This window comes from Oryctolagus cuniculus, chromosome 4 (assembly GCF_051225735.1).
Source record: "Oryctolagus cuniculus isolate XC-2025 breed Fujian yellow rabbit chromosome 4, ASM5122573v1, whole genome shotgun sequence".
NCBI classification, from domain to species: domain Eukaryota; kingdom Metazoa; phylum Chordata; class Mammalia; order Lagomorpha; family Leporidae; genus Oryctolagus; species Oryctolagus cuniculus.
Genome location: NC_142870.1, coordinates 24,685,708 through 24,702,870, shown reverse-complemented (window position 1 = coordinate 24,702,870; position 17,163 = coordinate 24,685,708).

Sequence of the window (17,163 nt, the reverse complement as noted above, 5' to 3'; positions counted from 1 at the left end):
TCCAGGAATCAATCCATTCATCTACAACCAACTTATCTTTGAGAAATAAGCCAAAAACAATCCCTGGAGCAAGGACAGTCTTTAACGGATGACACTGGGGAAAATGGATTTCCACATGCAGATGTAGGAAATTAGATGCATACTTAGCACCTCCCGCAAAAATGTATCAAAGACATAAATCTATGACCTGATACCTTCAAAATCCTAAAGAACATTGGGGAAACTCTGCAATACATTAGCATAGGCAAAGAGTCCTTGGAAAAGATCCTGGAAGCACAGGCAATTAAGGCCAAAATTGGCAAATGGGATTACATCAAGCTGAGAAGCTTCTGTACTTTAAATTGAACACACAGCAAAGCAAAGAGGCAACTGACAAAATGGGAAAAAATATTTGCAAACTATGCAACTGATAAAGGATTCACATACAGAATTTATAAAGAGCTGAAGAAATTCAACAACAAAGGAAACAATCCAGTTAAGAAATGGGCAAAGGACATGAACCTGTGTTTTTCAATGGAGGAAATTCAAATGGCCAATAGACTCTTGTGAAAATGCTCAGGATAACTAGCCATCAGGAAAATGGGAATCAAAAACATAATGAGGTTTCACCTCATTCCAGTTAGAATAGATCTCATACGGAAATCAACAAACAACATATATTGCTGAGGATATGGAGAAAAAGGTACTCTGTTCCCCTGTTGGTGGAAATGTAAACTGGTGCAGCCACTGTGGAAGATACTATGGAGACAACAAAGAAATCTGAATATAGACTTACAGATGATCCAGCTATCCCAGTCCTAGGAATTTAACCAAACCAAAAATACCTCAGTATATGAAAGTGTTATCTGTACCCCCATGTTCATTGCAGCACGATTTCCAGTGGCTAAAGTATGGAATCAACCTAGATGTCTATCAACTGTTGAGGGGATAAAGAAATTCTGGTATATATATACACTACGGTATATATATTTTATATATATTATTTATATTATATGTAATATATAATATATTATATTGTATTATTTATATATATATATAAATTCTGGTATATATATACATTACTGTACTTCTCAGCTGAAAAGAAAAGAAAAGAAAAGAAAAGAGTCTTTTGAAACAAGATGAATGAATCTAGTAACCATTATGCTTAATGATATAGCAAGTCCCATGAAAACAGATATTGTACATTTTCCCTGATCTGAGGTAACTAATAGAGTACCTGAAATGTAATGTATTGGAGTGAAATAGACATTTTGAGATTCAATGATGGATTACAGCCCTTGTCTCTTCCACTGAGGAACAGAGGTGTTTTTTTTTTTTCTCTTCATGCTATTTGAACAATTTTACATAGTGTTGGTTTACCTATGCTATCATTAAGTAAACTGAAAATAGATCTTTGTAAAAACTAAGAGTGCAAATGTGAGAGGGAGGAGGAGGTAGGATTGTAGCATGGGCAGCGGAAGTATGATTAAGTTCCTAAATCTGTATATGTGAAATACATTAACTTGTATAAGTTAAATAATATTTTTCCTTCTTTTTTTTTAACTTTTATTTGATGAATATAAATTTCCAAAGTACAGCTTATGGATTACAATGGATTCCCCCCCCCATGACGTCCCTCCCACCCGCAACGCTCCCCTTTCCCACTCCCTCTCCCCTTCCATTCACATCAAGATTCATTTTCATTTCTCTTTATATACAGATCAGTTTAGTATATATTAAGTAAAGATTTCAACAGTTTGTACCCACATAGAAATACAAAGTGAAAAATAGTGTTTGAGTACTAATTATAGCATTAAATCACAATGTACAGCACATTAAGGACAGAGATCCTACATGAGGAATAAGTGCACAATGACTGCTGTAATTCACTTAACAAATTGACACTCTTGTATAAGGCATCAGTAATCACCCTAGGCTCTTGTCATGAGCTGCCAAGGCTAAGGAAGCCTTTTGAGTTCACCAACTCTGATCATATTTAGACAAGGCCATGGTCAAAGTGGAAGTCCTCTCCTCCCTTCAGAGAAAGGTACCTCCTTCTTTGATGACCCATTCTTTCCACTGGGATCTCACTCGCGGAGATCTTTCATTTAGGTGTTTTTTTTTTTTTTTTTTTTTTTTTTTTTTTTTTTTTTTTCCAGAGTGTCTTGGCTTTCCATGCCTGAAATAGTCTCATGGGCTTTTCAGCCGGATCTGCATGCCTTAAAGGATGATTCTGAGGCCAGAGTGCTGTTAGGACATTTGCCATTTTATGAGTCTGCTGTGTATCTCACTTCCCATGTTGGATCATTCTCTCCCTTTTTTATTCTGTCAGTTAGTATTTTCAGACACTAGTCTTGTTTACGTGATCCCTTTGGTTCTTAGTCCTATCATTACGATCAATTGTAAACAGAAATTGACCACTTGACATTCTTCTCAGATCTAGAATAAATGATGCTGAAATTCATATGAAGACACAGGAGACCTCGAGTAGCTAAAGCAATTTTGTCCAACATAAACAAAGTTGGAAGCATCACAATACTAGATTTCAGGACATACTACAGTGCAGTTGTAATCAAAACAGCATGGTACTGGTACAAAAACAGATGGATAGACCAATGTAACAGAATAGAAACATCAGAAATCAACTCAAACATCTACCGCGAACTTATATTTGATCAAGGATCTAAAACCATTTCTTGGAGCAAGGCAGTCTATTCAATAAATGGTGCTGGGAAAACTGGATTTCCACATGCAGAAGCATGAAGCAAGACCCCTACCTTTCACCTTACACAAAAATCCACTCAGCATGGATTAAAAACCTAAATCTACAACCCGACACCATCAAATTATTAGAGAACATTGGGGAAACCCTGCAAGATATTGGCACCAGCAAATACTTCCTGGAAAAGACCCTAGAGGTGCCAGCAGTCAAAGCCAAAATTAACTATTGGGATTGCATCAAACTGAGAAGTTTCTGTACTGAAAAAGAAACAGTCAGGAGAGTGAAGAGGCAACCGACAGAATGGGAAAAAATATTTGCAAACTATGCTACAGATAAAGGATTAATAACCAGAATCTACAAAGAGATCAAGAAACTCCACAACAACAAAACAAACAACCCACTTAAGAGATGGGCCAAGGACCTCAATAGACATTTTTCAAAAGAAGAAATCTAAATGGCCAACAGGCACATGAAAAAATGTTCAAGATCACTAGCAATCAGGGAAATGCAAATCAAAACCACAATGAGGTTTCACCTCACCCCTGTCAGAATGGCTCACATTCAGAATTCTACCAATAACAGATGCTGGAGAGGATGTGCGGAAAAAGGGACACTAACCCACTGTTTGTGGGAATGCAAGCTGATAAAGCCACTATGGAAGTCTGTCTGGAGATTCCTCAGAAACCTGAAGATAACCCTACCATACAACCCAGCCATCCCACTCCTTGGAATTTACCCAAAGGGAATGAAATTGGCAAACAAAAAAGCTGTCTGCACGTTAATGTTTATTGCAGCTCAATTCACAATAGCTAAGACCTGGAATCAACCCAAATGCCCATCAACAGAAGACTGGATAAAGAAATTATGGGATATGTACTCTACAGAATACTATACAGCAGTCGAAAACAACGAAATCCAGTCATTTGCAACAAGATGCAGGAATCTGGAAAACATTATGCTGAATGAATTAAGCCAGTCCCAAAGGGACAAATACCACTTGTTCTCCCTGATAGGTGACAACTAACTGAACACCAAAAAGGAAACCTGTTGAAGTGAAATGGACACGATGAGAAATGGTGACTTGTTCAGCCCTTACCCTGACTGTTGATGAATAACTTAGTATGTTATCCCTCCTAGTATTTTTTTGTTTGTTCTACTTAATACTTTTGCTTGAAAACTGTAATTAATACACAGTTATTCTTAAGTGTTGAAAGTTAACTGTAAAGTGATCCCTGTTAAATATAAGAGTGGGAATAAGAGAAGGAAGAGATGTGCAATTCGGAACATGCTGAAGCTGACTTGCCCCAAACGGTAGAGTTAGAAACATACCAGGGGATTCCAATGCAATCTCATCAAGGTGGCATGTACCAATGGCATCTCACTAGTCTAAGTTAAATAATATTTTAAAAAGTGAAATAAAAATGTTAACAAATAAAACCTAAAATCTTCCCCACACACACACAAAAAAAGTTAACTCTGCAAATATGAACAAATTCCCAGTGATGGAAGAAGACATTCAAAGAAAACTGTGGGGAGCAGGGCCCGTCTCCCGTAACATGGCAGGGCCCATCGCCTAGGAGACAAATAAGTAGTAAGACCTTGTACAAATAAATACTGAGGACAAATACTGAGATTACTGAGACTAGACTAAACTACTGGAACTGCTAAGACTAACTCTATGCATCTGATCTCCCACCATATGGCGCTGAGAGGGAGTAAACAACTTCCACACAGCTGTCTCACCAATTCGACTAACAAGCTGCAGGAGCTGATCCTGCTCCTGATTGGAGGAGAGCAGCGTGCTCAGGGCTTGGGGAGAGAATGCCAGCAGAGTTGGGAGTGGTGGAAGAGGACTATAAAGGAGGAGAGAGACAACATGCAGGGGGAACATCTGAGGAACCCCTGAGAGAGCCGGCTGGCAATGTGCCGCTCCTCCCCAGAAGTGGGGGAAGTGGTGGGGGTGCCGCCCCTCTGCGGAGGTGGGGGTAGGGGGAGCGGCAGCAAACCCGGGAAGGGCCGGGCAAAGAGAACAGCGAAGGGTCCGGTGTCATTCCTCAGCGAGTGGGGGAGCAACAAAAACAATAGACCAGATAAAATTACAAAATATTAATATTTGAAAGTCACAATTATTTTAGAGCAGCTAAGGCAGAATACCCTATATAGATCATAAAATGAAGTTGCATGGAGAAGAAAATACCTTATGTGGAGATACATATATATTCCATTCAATCAAGTTTAGATTTGATTATGAGAATATTAAAAAAATCACAAAAACTTTCTGCAGATGATCACATATTGGAATTTGCATTGTAAAAAATATTTTGTGAGCTAAATATTAAAAACATGGAGGCCAGTAAATAAAGGAGTTTTGAAATGTTGATGTACAATGGAATAAAAAAAACAAGTTTATATTGCTGCAAGAATTTTGAGATTCATTCATATTACAAAACATTCATGGAAAATATATTATTAAAAACATGCATACATTTTCATTTTTCAATAAAATAAATGTATCAAAATTTATCCTTTAATTTCATTTTCCATAAACTTTTTTGAATATCCTAATGTAGATAGTAGGTGATATTAACCTATGAAATATGACTCTGGTACACAAAGTAAATATAAAAAATATTTTATTTACTGAAGGTAAGAGTTTAAAAAAAAACTCCCAATGAATGACAGGACTAGTTATGCAGCCGTAATGGTCAGATTGAAAGGGTGACATGAGTAATGGTAAATTCAGCTTTGTTCAGGTTGTTCCTGGTTACCTTGCTTCTATTACCTAGTTTCACACACCAAAGTTAGTGGACACATCCATGATTTTTCTTCCTCTGCCACAACTTTGAAGATCAAATATGATACAACCCAAAGCTAAGACAATGTACATCTTGTCATCTTCACCAATCTATCTCAGACCTCAAACTGCTGTCAACTGCAGGATGCTAAATTCATGTGTATGTGATGTTCTACCATTCACCATCAAGCTGATGGGTCTTAAGACTGCTGAGTCCTAGGAAAAGACTGAAAGATGATGCCAGAGAGATAGGCTTGAGTGTGTCTTGACCTATCAGGCTATGGTAAAGTATTAGGCCATTGTTTTACACTGGGGAAGAGTCCTTTTACTAGCCAAATGAAGCATCTGATGAATTTTTTAAACATACACTGTTGCTGTCTGGAGAAGTGAATGAAGGGTTGCCAGCATAGAAATAGCTGGAAATTTCTTCCTATAACTTAAACTGAAGCTGGTGAATTTCTTTTCCTTAGCTACTTCAAACTTTTTTTAAGCCTGATTTATTTATACAAAAGACACAGAGAGAGTGATATCTTCCATCCACTGATTCACCGTCCAAATGGCTACAACAGCCAGGTCTAGGCCAGGCCAAAGACAGGAGCCAGGGGCTCCACCAGGGTCTGCCATGTTGGTGTAAGTGCCCAAACACGGGCCATCTTTCCCTGCTTTTACAGGCACATTGGCAGGGAGCTGGATCAGCAGTGGAGCACCTGGGACTCTAATTTGTCCCCAAATGCTGCAGGCAGTGGCATTGCCCACTACGCCACAGCGCTGGATCTTTAAATTTTAATTCTCAATGCATTATCCTTGCTGTTTCTTTTACCTCAATGGTCTTTACCTCAGATTTTCATAGCTTATCAGTAAGATGCAGTGACACATCATCATTAGAGAGTTCTTCCTTCAACATTCTTCCAAAGTAACTTTACCTCTTATCATTCATTGATCAGTAATTCTGTTAGGATTTTTCAAAGCATAGAGTACTCTTTGAAGTTACATTGTTTATTTATTGGTTTCTATTTTTTGTTTCTTCATCAAAATATAAGGCTCAAGAGGACAATTTTGTTTTTCTTACTGAGTTCTCCATGTATACCGTAGTGCTTTGACTGACATATGTATTCAATACATGCTTATGGCTAGAACCACGAATAGAACCAAAATCACCAACATATGACTTGAAATTTGGGAGTTGTTTGTATATGTAAGAAGACTGAATGTATTGTCTGAAAATAATGAATTGTTTTAGTCTTAAGGATGGGTAGAAGAGATTTGAGAGAGTAAATGAAATTGTTTTTAGAATCTTGTAGAAAGTAAATTAAACTTAAAATTAATATAGAAAATGGATTTTCAGAAACAAGGCTCTGTTTTCCATAAGGCACGGTGCTAGAAACTTTATGTCTTTAAATTCAAATGAGCCTCCAAGTGCTATGGCATAGATTTTTTGGTTAATTCAGAATTACTTAAATAAAAATTGTATTTTTTTAGGTACATAAAATTACATTTGTCAAAATCTATGCCTTTACATACATAGCTGTGGAAAAGATACATGTAAATACCCAGCATTCACTAAATTCAATATTGATAAATATTTTTTCTCCTTTCAGCACTACAAATAGAAAAGTTATTTGCATTTGGAAAAATGTTTCTTGGATATGCTGGTCACTAAACGATGAAGTAACATGTCACGGATATTTTATGTTTACCTGACTTGCATAAAGCTAGATTTGACTAACAATAAAACTTCCCACTGTTAAAATGCCTGCAGAAACATTGTTCATGTTAAATTATAACCAGATACCCATGCGTACATTGCCAGGCCATCAATAAAACAATTCAAAGTTTATAGCACAGAGGTACATAGTACTCAGTGTTGTTACTGTGACATATTATGCTACCTTGTGCTATATCATACTGTAATTCAGACATTAACTTATGTGACTACTATTCTTTATCTGGAAAAGATAGTATTCTCATTTCCTCCAAAAGCTGTAATGTGCATATTTCAGGCTACAAAACATACCTGTTTTCCCAGCAGTATCTTTTTTTTTACATTGTTCAATAACATACTAGTTAATCTATTTTAAATTAAATTATGAAAATAAATACATAATATAAGGATATGAATACAAGTTAATAAGATTCTGGGGCATATGTATATGTTATTTCAACAAAACTCTGCAGTGGTGTCCCACTTCTTTCCCATCTAGATTCCTGAGACTTGGTTTTCCATTGGCCTTTTTAAAAACTAAAACAAAAACGTTTCTCAGGGACAGTAATAGGCAGCAGATATGGGATGATAAGGAACTGTGGTAACCACCGATGATTTTTGAAAGTTAATGTTTTCATCCTCATTGTTACGGTGGATGACAAACATACATCACCACTACCACTCACATACACGAGCACATTTATATCTTAGAAATATTAAGATATTATAGAAAATAAAATCTTTACCTCAGAAGAATGGAGAATTCAAATATAATATTCTAATAAATATTACCTCTAGTTACTGCTTTTAAATGCAAACTCTCTAGAGGATTATAGTGGTAGAAAAAAACAAATAATGTGAGACAGTGTGAAGATGAATTGTCAACTCATGATTAAATTAGAGCAAGATATATATATGTGTGTGTGTGTGTGTGTGTGTGTGTGTGTGTTTGGCCTTTTGGTCCTCAATGATTCCCTGAGCTTTCAGAGGTAAATAAGATAGAGAAATAGTGAATTCAGCTATTTGTGGAATTCAACCCCCAAATCATATTTAAAAACAAAAAAAATACAGCTCATAGAGGCCGGCATTGTGGCATAGTGGGTCAAGCAGCAACGTGCAACACTGGATTCCCACAAAGACATTGATTTCTTGTCCTGGCTGCTCCACTTCTGATCCAGTTCTCTGCTAATGGTCTGAGAAAAGCAATAGAGGATGATCCAAATGTTTGGACTTCTGCCACTCACTTGGGAGACCCAGATGGAGCTTCTGGTTCCTGGTTTCAGCCCAGCCCAGCACTGGTCATTGTGGGAATTTGGGGAGTGAACCAGTGGATGAAAGTTCTCACTCTCTCTCTTTCACTCCCCCCTCATCTACCTCTCTCTCTGTAACTCTGACTTTCAAATAAATAAATAAATAAATCATTTTTAAAAAATGAGGCTATATGAAATGTATACAGATGATAAAATGAATCTAATCATTCGTGCTGAATTTTCATTTGGAATAAATTAATAGCTCTGGGTAATGATGCCATTTCTTATTCCATTGATACATTAAAATTTTTATGTGGAGCTACACTTTGCATGGATGCTGCCAAAACCATTCCTTCTAATTCTCCAGCACATTTAATTAAAAATGTTTAATCTCCATTAATATTTGTGTTTTAACAATGAAATCAGGACTTAAAAAAGTAAAGTAGCATACCTGATATTATTTAGTCAGTTAATTTTTGGAGTGAGGACTTCAAAGCAGATTTTCAATGTTCCATAGGGCATTTCTTTATACCACACAACTACAAATTTTATAAAAAATCTCAAGAACTCATGTTGAAGACACTTTAAAGTATTGAATTTGGTTTTGTGAACACTTTTTGTGTTTCTTAAACTTTAGGGAAACTCAAGTAATTACATAAAAAAGAGATACAGAATGATGGAAAATATGATATATAAAGTAGAAGTAGAAGAATTAAGAGTGTCTTGCCTGAAAGTCCTATACAAATTCAACTTTCCTAAGGCTTAAAAAGGTTAGGCTAATTAGAGTGGTTCCAAGCATTTTACAGACAAAGCAATAGCATATAACAACTGTAAGAGATTGAAAAACAGGAAAAATCCATACTCTTTCTCTTTGCATAACTATTATTAAATCATTAAACTTGAAGTTTTTCATTGTTTCTGGAATTCTTCAGAGAATATTAAATATATTAGAATGAAGGTATAGAAAAAACTGTACTGCAATTAAAAAACATATATTCGGGCTATAGTTCTATAACTAACTGCTTATGTGATTTTGAACTACCGTGGTGGCTTTTGATATTTCTGAGTCACGTGGAAGAGAGTGCATCCTTTCTAACCACATTCTGTTGTTGAAAACATTGATTGCATGGTCTCACCTTCCTACAAAATGGCAGTAGCAGGTAAAGAGGAGATACCTTGGTGTCCAGGGGAAAAATAATTTAGTGTGTATCGCAAAGATTCTTTGCTGCATTTCCCCACCACGCATTATTAACCCAGTATTTTCTCATATGGGTTGACATTGACCTAGCATATCTTTTTCTTTTTTTTTTTTAATTTTCGATTCTCTTTATATACAGAAGATCAGTTTAGCATACATTAAGTAAAGATTTCAACAGTTTGCTCCCACACAGAAACATAAAGTGAAAAATGCTGTTTGAGTACTAGTTATAGCATTAAATCTCAATGTACAGCACACTAAGGACAAAGATCCTACATGAGGAGTAAGGGCACAGTGACTCCTGTTGTTGACTTAACAAATTCACACTCTTGTTTATGGCCTCAGTAATCACCCTGGGCTCTTGACATGAGCTGCCAAGGCTATGGAAGCCCCCTGAGTTCACCGACTCTGATCATACTTAGACAAGGCCATGGCCAAAGTGGAACTTCTCTCCTCCCTTCAGAGAAAGGTACCTCCTTCTTTGATGACCCATTCTTTCCACTGGGATCTCACTCACAGAGATCTTTCATTTAGGTTTTTTGTTTGTTTGTTTGTTTGTTTGTTTTGCCAGAGTGTCTTGGCTTTCCATGCCTGAAATACTCTCATGGGTTTTTCAGCCAGATCCGCATGACTTAAGGGCTGATTCTGAGGCCAGAGTGCTGTTTAGGACATCTGCCATTCTATGAGTCTGCTGTGTATCTCACTTCCCATGTTGGATCATTCTCTCCCTTTTTGATTCTATCAGCTAGTATTTGCAGACACTATTCTTGTTTATGTGATCCCTTTGGTTCTTAGTCCTATCATTATGATCAATTGTGAACAGATTGATCACTGGGACTAGTGAGATGGCATTGGTACATGCCACCTTAATGGGATTGAATTGGAATCCCCTGGTATGTTTCTAACTCTACCGTTTGAGGTAAGTCAGCTTGAGCATGTCCCGAATTGCACATCTCTTCCCTCTCTTATTCCCACTCTTATATTTAACAATGATCACTTTTCAGTTAAGTTTCAGCACTTAAGAAGAATTGTGTATTGATTACAGTTTTCAACCAAAAGTATTAAGTAGAACAAACAAAAAAAATACTAAGAGGGATAACATATTAAGTTGTTCATCAACAGTCAGGGTGAGGGCTGATCAAGTCACCGTTTCTCATAGTGTTCATTTCACTTTAACAGGTTTCCTTTTTGGTGCTCAGTTAGTTGTCACCTATCAGGGAGAACAAGTGGTATTTGTCCCTTTGGGATTGGCTTATTTCACTCAGCATAATGTTTTCCAAATTCCTAACAGGGATCACTTTTCAGTTAAAATTTAAACACTTAAAAATAATTGTGTGTTAATTACAGAGTTCAACCAATGGTACTAGAACAAAAAAATTACTAAAATGGATAAAGTATTACATTGTACATCAACCGTCAGGACAAGAGCTGATCAAGTCATATCTTTTTCATTGTTTGAATGTTCTTAGCAACTGCCCTCCTCCACCCATTCAATATTATGTCCAAGTATTTCCTTCTATAGATTGAATATCTCTCTAAAACTCACATTGTAATGTAATGGCATTGTAACAGTATTAAAAATCTGGACTTTTAGGAGATGATCTGGTTTAGTCGATAAGGATCTGCCTCATGTATGAAAGTCATCATAATAAAAGTGAGTTACTTATCCTAGGAGAGAATTTCTGATGAAAAGAATGAATTGATTGAATTTTCTTTCTCTGCTTCTATGTGTTTGCTTGCTCTTCCAATCTCACCAGATGCTGGTAGTATGCTCTTGAACTTCCCAGTCTCTAGAAGAGTGAGTACAACAAAATTACACTGTTTATAAATTTCCCAGCTGGTGGTATTCTACTATAGCTGCAGAAAGTGGACTAAGATGTTTTGCTTAGTTTCTCTCAATTTCCATCACATAAATTAGTCTCACTGGTTAATTCCAAAATGGAAAATGAGGAACAAGCCTGACTGAGCTTTCCCTCAAGTACTGACATCCCCTGGGATACTAACCATATGCTTATGTTCTTCCCTTGTTTCATTCCTTTTCAGTTCCCATTGGCTTTCTGCGTTTATTTAAATCCTTGTTTTAGAGTATTCAGCTCAGATGGTTTTTTTTATAGAGTCTTCCCTGCTGCAAACATTTTTAAGTTCTTCCTTTGTTTTTTTTCACTTTGTTGCATTTGATTAGCTTTAAAACCACTTGGGGATGTTCCTAATCCTTGTCCCTTTATATTTCCTGATTATAAATATATTCCTGCCTCTGCAAAAACTGTTCTTTTCTCGTCTCTTCCACCTTCCCAGAAACTGGTCAGTTCTTGAGAAATTGTGGAAACTTAAAAGCTCACACCTTGTTTGCCTCCATTCCTCTTGGCTTGTATATGACTCTAGCTAAGTGCTTCATTAACCTTAACTCCACATATCCTCTAGTCTGAGTTAGTTGTCCTGCTTGGCCTGATGGTTTCAGAGGTAATGGATAAGGTGCTTGGGTTCAGAATCCACATTGAAGGAACATTAATTTCTTTTCCTAAGTCTGTGGCCATACTTGCTGGAAATAGTTTCCTTTTATTCTGGTCATTTTTTTTTTCTCTAGTGAGCCTTGGGGTGGGTGTTTGGCATAGTGTTTAACTTGCACCTTGTGGTGCTTGCAGTCCTTAGTGGAATGCACGTGGTTGAGTCCTGGCTGCACTCCTGACTCTGGCTTCAGGCTACTGCACAGCCTGGGGGGCAGATAACAGCTCAAGTAGTTGGTTTTCTCTATGCACATGGAAGACATGGGTTGAGTTCCTGGCTCCTGGTTTTGACCTGGAGCAGCTGTGGGTGTCTCTGTCTCTCTCTCTCTCTCTCTTTCTCTCTCTCCCTCTCTCTCTTTCTCTTTCTCTCTGCCTCTAAGTTTAAAATAAATTAAATGAACAATAGAAAGTTTAACAAACTTTAACTTTTTTCCCATGAACTAGAAATATAAATGTGTAAATCAACTAGCAGTGATCCTAGAACACAGAAAGTAATAAACAGAGGCTATTATTTGTGGACTATTACTACACTGAGTTGGATTCTTATTTTATTTCCATTGAATACTTCACTAAATCTCTAAACTGAAGAATCAGCTGACTAATTATTCCCATGGTACATTGCAACAATAACTCTCTCCCTCTTTTACCTTATTGTGACCACATTTACTGTATCTTTTCTTTGGTCATTCCTTCTGGTTTCTGCTTGTTTTTCAAGTAGCAGTTTGGGACTGGATGAGAACAAGATTTACTGATATGAACAAGAGAGAGACAGGGGCAGAGAGAAAAAAATAAAGAACAAATGCACTGACCAAAGCAGTATATTCCCTGTACAAAGTAAGTGTCTCTGTTGTAGAAGAATAGTGACAAGGTTTTGAAATAGACTTGGGTTTTTGCGAAACATACATGAAAGTAAAATTTTCTTGTTTCTTTCATCTAGTCCTTATGATGGTCAGCTTCACAGAACACATGACCTAATGTGTCAATCGAGGTCCATAGATCAAGCTGAAAATTTTCTTCACCATTTTTATTATAAAAATTTAAATCATTCTCCACACAGATAGAATGCAATAATAAACTCCAAATCTATATTATTCAAATAAAGGCTTATTTGATATTTTCCTAAACTTGATTCTTCTTTTTTTTTTTTTTAAGAAAAAGCTTTATTTATTTATTTTAAAAGAGTTACAGAGAGAGAAGGAGAGACAGAGAGTGGGAGAGAGATCTTCCATCCGCTGTCTACTCCCCAGATGGTTGCATAAATCAGGGCTAGACCAGGTCAAAAAGCCAAGAGGCAGGTGCTTCATGTGGGTCTCCCATGTGGGTGGCGGAGATCCACATACTTGGGCCATATCCCACTGCTTTTCCAGTCCATGAGGGAAGTCAGCCTCACAGGCAGAGGCTTTACCCATTAGGACACAATGCCAGCCCCTGATTCTTCTCTTAATACTTTCTGTATTCTCTCCTTTTCTTTTCATTTGTGATGAAATATTTTAAGAAAATCTTAGGATATATGACCTCTTATTCATTCACTGTGTGACTAAAAAAAACTTGGGCATTTTCTCTTGTAATCTCAATGGCATTATCATACTTAGTATACAATCAGTACAATAAAATTTAGATAGAATTCATCTAATTTTTCCTATAGGTTAACATAAGGAAGTGTAAATAAAAAATCCTTTGAAGTTTAGTAAAGGCAAATTCATATCTGGCTTGTTTGACATTCCAGGTTGGTCTTTTTTTAACACCTGCCTTATATATATGAGACAACTGCTTTAGAAATAGATTAAGGAGACACAAATAATAACAAAATCCAAAGCATTTTATTTCACTAAACTCTATACATGCATCATTATGACAGAAAATTTTAAAGTATTAAAACATAGAGAAAATAATTAATAATTGTTATTATACAATACCTATATACCAATCTATTACATTAATAAACAGGACCGTTTTTATGTTTGAACCTCAAATTAAATTTTCAATGACATCATCAAAATTTATTTTCATGTCCTATTGCTACTATAGGCAAGAGCCTACTTTCTTTCCTATTGGTCAAAAATACACATTACTATTTTAATTAAAATTTTTTCACATTAAAAAGCAAACCTACAAACTATTAGGACAAGTATTAGGAGCCAGTGCTGTGGTGTGATAGGTTATGCCTCTGTCCACAGCACCAGCATCCCATCTAAGCATCAGTTCATGCCCAGGCTGTGCCTCTTGGGATCCATCTCTCTGTTGATGCCCTGGGAAAGCAGTCAAAGATGGCCCAAGTGTTTGAGTCTACCCATGTGGGAGACCCAGAAGAAGTTCGTGGCTCCTGGCTTTGGATCAGCCCAGTGCTGGCCATTGCAGCCATTTGGAGAGTGAACCAGAGGATGGAAGCCCCTCCTTTCTCTCCCTATAACTGTAACTCTGCCCTTCAAATAAACAAACAAATCTTTAAAAGAGTCTTAACTATAAAGATAAGTTACTCAGATTCATAAGTATCCTATTTAGCAATCTGTTATTTTTTCTACTCTATGATATTTTCTATTAAAATATTTTCAATATGAAAAACTTCAAGAATTTTAATTATATTTAGTAAAAGCTTCTGAAGTTACTATACCTCTATAGAAATGGAAGAAAAAAGCTGAATGTAACAAACATTGACATTATTGATTCATTAATTTAGGCTGATCATCAAGTTCTTGACATAAACAATCAAAACAATAAATGATTTCACTTTTGAAGGGCTTGGCAATACAAGGCAAGCATTCTTTGTCAGTTTTTCAGGGCTCCTCTGAAATTTGATTTGATTTTTCTTCAGAAGGCTTCATTTTCTTTCTGTTGTAGTTACATAATTAATGACCCACTCTACAATTTCCATGCACCAAATTTCAAAGAATGATTTCAAAGCTTAGTGTTTCACTCTACATTGTTCAAAGCTAATTCAAGCTGTTTGCAAATATATTTTGTTTCTGATTAACCTCATTTAAAACTTCACACTAGGAAAAGATAACTCAGAAAAGAAAAATTGCATACACCTTTTGTATGCACAATTATGTAATATTTTGAGATTAAAACATGCACTGAAAGAAGGTGAAAGTGCTGAATTTTTACAAGCTTAACTTTCAAGCTAAATATGTGTACATGAGTCTCAGTGCCTTGGACACTGTCTGGGTAAATAATACATAGAATATAATGTTTATGAATGTATAAACACCACAAATGACATCAAATGTATGCTGTAGCAAGCATGTGGGCTACTGGTTAACACCCGCATCCCACACCAGTGTCTTAGGTTTGATTCTGAGCTTTAGCTCCTGGGTTTAGCTTCTGACTAATGCAGACCCTGAGAGGCAGTGGTAATGGCTGATTAAGTTAGTTACCTGCCGCTCACATGGAATTCCTAGTTTGTTCCCAGGCCCCAGCTTCATCCTCAGTTGGCTGTTTTGGGCATTTTGGGAAATGACCCACTGAGTGGGAAATGTCTCTACATCTTTCTGCCTCTCAAATGAATAAATAACTGTTTCCAAAGTGCTTAAGTTTGCAGATGCATTACTAAAACTTAACATCAGCTTAACAATTGCTTAAAAGTTAGACTATCAAATCTTCTCAATTTTCTATCATTGTCGACTCATGAAAATGACAAAATGTGGAGTGACTTTCAGTTTTACTATTGTTTTAATTTTTTTTCACAGACATTGTGCCCCTTCTTGCCTATACCCAGAGTAAACTATCCCTGCTATGCCATTCTTAGTATACAACATATTGAGAATACACAGTTTTCACTTAGTTTTACTATAAGGAGTTTGCAAAGGCTTAATTACGGCAGTAAACGGCTCCCTCATTTCCTTTGTCAGAAATATTGATGTTGCCTTGATTCTCTCCTGCATTGAGTCCACTTCTCACGCTGAACTTAGACTTGCAAAGCGAAAATCTGTTCAGAAATCCAGCCCATCCCTCTGCCTACAGGATAAAAATTTCTTGACTTGGTGTACAATCTCTTGACTTTTCATTTCCTCATCCCAAATACCTAGTTAACCTTCTCAAGCCAAGTACAACCCTTCCCTCTGCCTGAGTACACCAGGTTCTTTCCTATGCTTGTTCCCTTGCACATGCTGCTCCATTTTCTGAAGCTTCTGAAGATTTTGTGATGGGATTAAGGTAATTACTTTTTAAATTAATAGCCAAAGAAACTTAGTAGATCCACATTTCTCATATATTTTACAAAAATTTATTTTTCTGGATCCATAGATTTAGTACCATTTTTTAACCTCTGTTTACATTTCAGATCTTAATGATATGTCCATCACATGATGAATATAAGTTATTGTTAAAAACTATGGACTGGAGGGAGTGGTTTTGAGGCACAGTGGGTTTAAGCAGCCTCTTTCGATACCAGCATCTCCTGTCAGAGTGCTTGTTTGAATCATTGCTGTTCCACTTACAATCCAGCTTCCTTGTAATGTGCTTGAAATGGCAGTGGAAGATGATTTAAATACTTGCCCCTGCCATCTATGTGACAGACCAAGATGGATTTCCTGGCTTTGATTTCCAACTGGCACAGCCTTGTCTGTTATGGCCATTTAGGGAGTGAACAAGCAAATGGAAGATTCTCTCTCTCTGTCTCTCTCTCTGTCTCTCTCTCTGTTATGCCCATCATACAAAAAAAAGTAAATACATCTTGAGAAATATGAATTTGAGATCTGTTAAGGGAAACGTACTTATATTTGTTTTGAAATATTTCAAGAACTGATTTAAACATAAGTATCAGTAATTATTTAAAATAATTCTAGAAATGTTTTAAATATATAAAGCTATTTAAAAAATGTCACACTTTTTTTACAGCAAGTAACTAGATTACTTTCAAATTTCTGTATCTTAACAATGTTGCTTATACATTTATACTGGCTATTTCAGCATTGTTGAAAACAAATATATTTGTATAAAACAATGTCTGAAAAAAAGTAAAAATAAATCTTATCTTTTTAGAGTGCCATGCTGAAAAATTTAGGGATGAAATGAG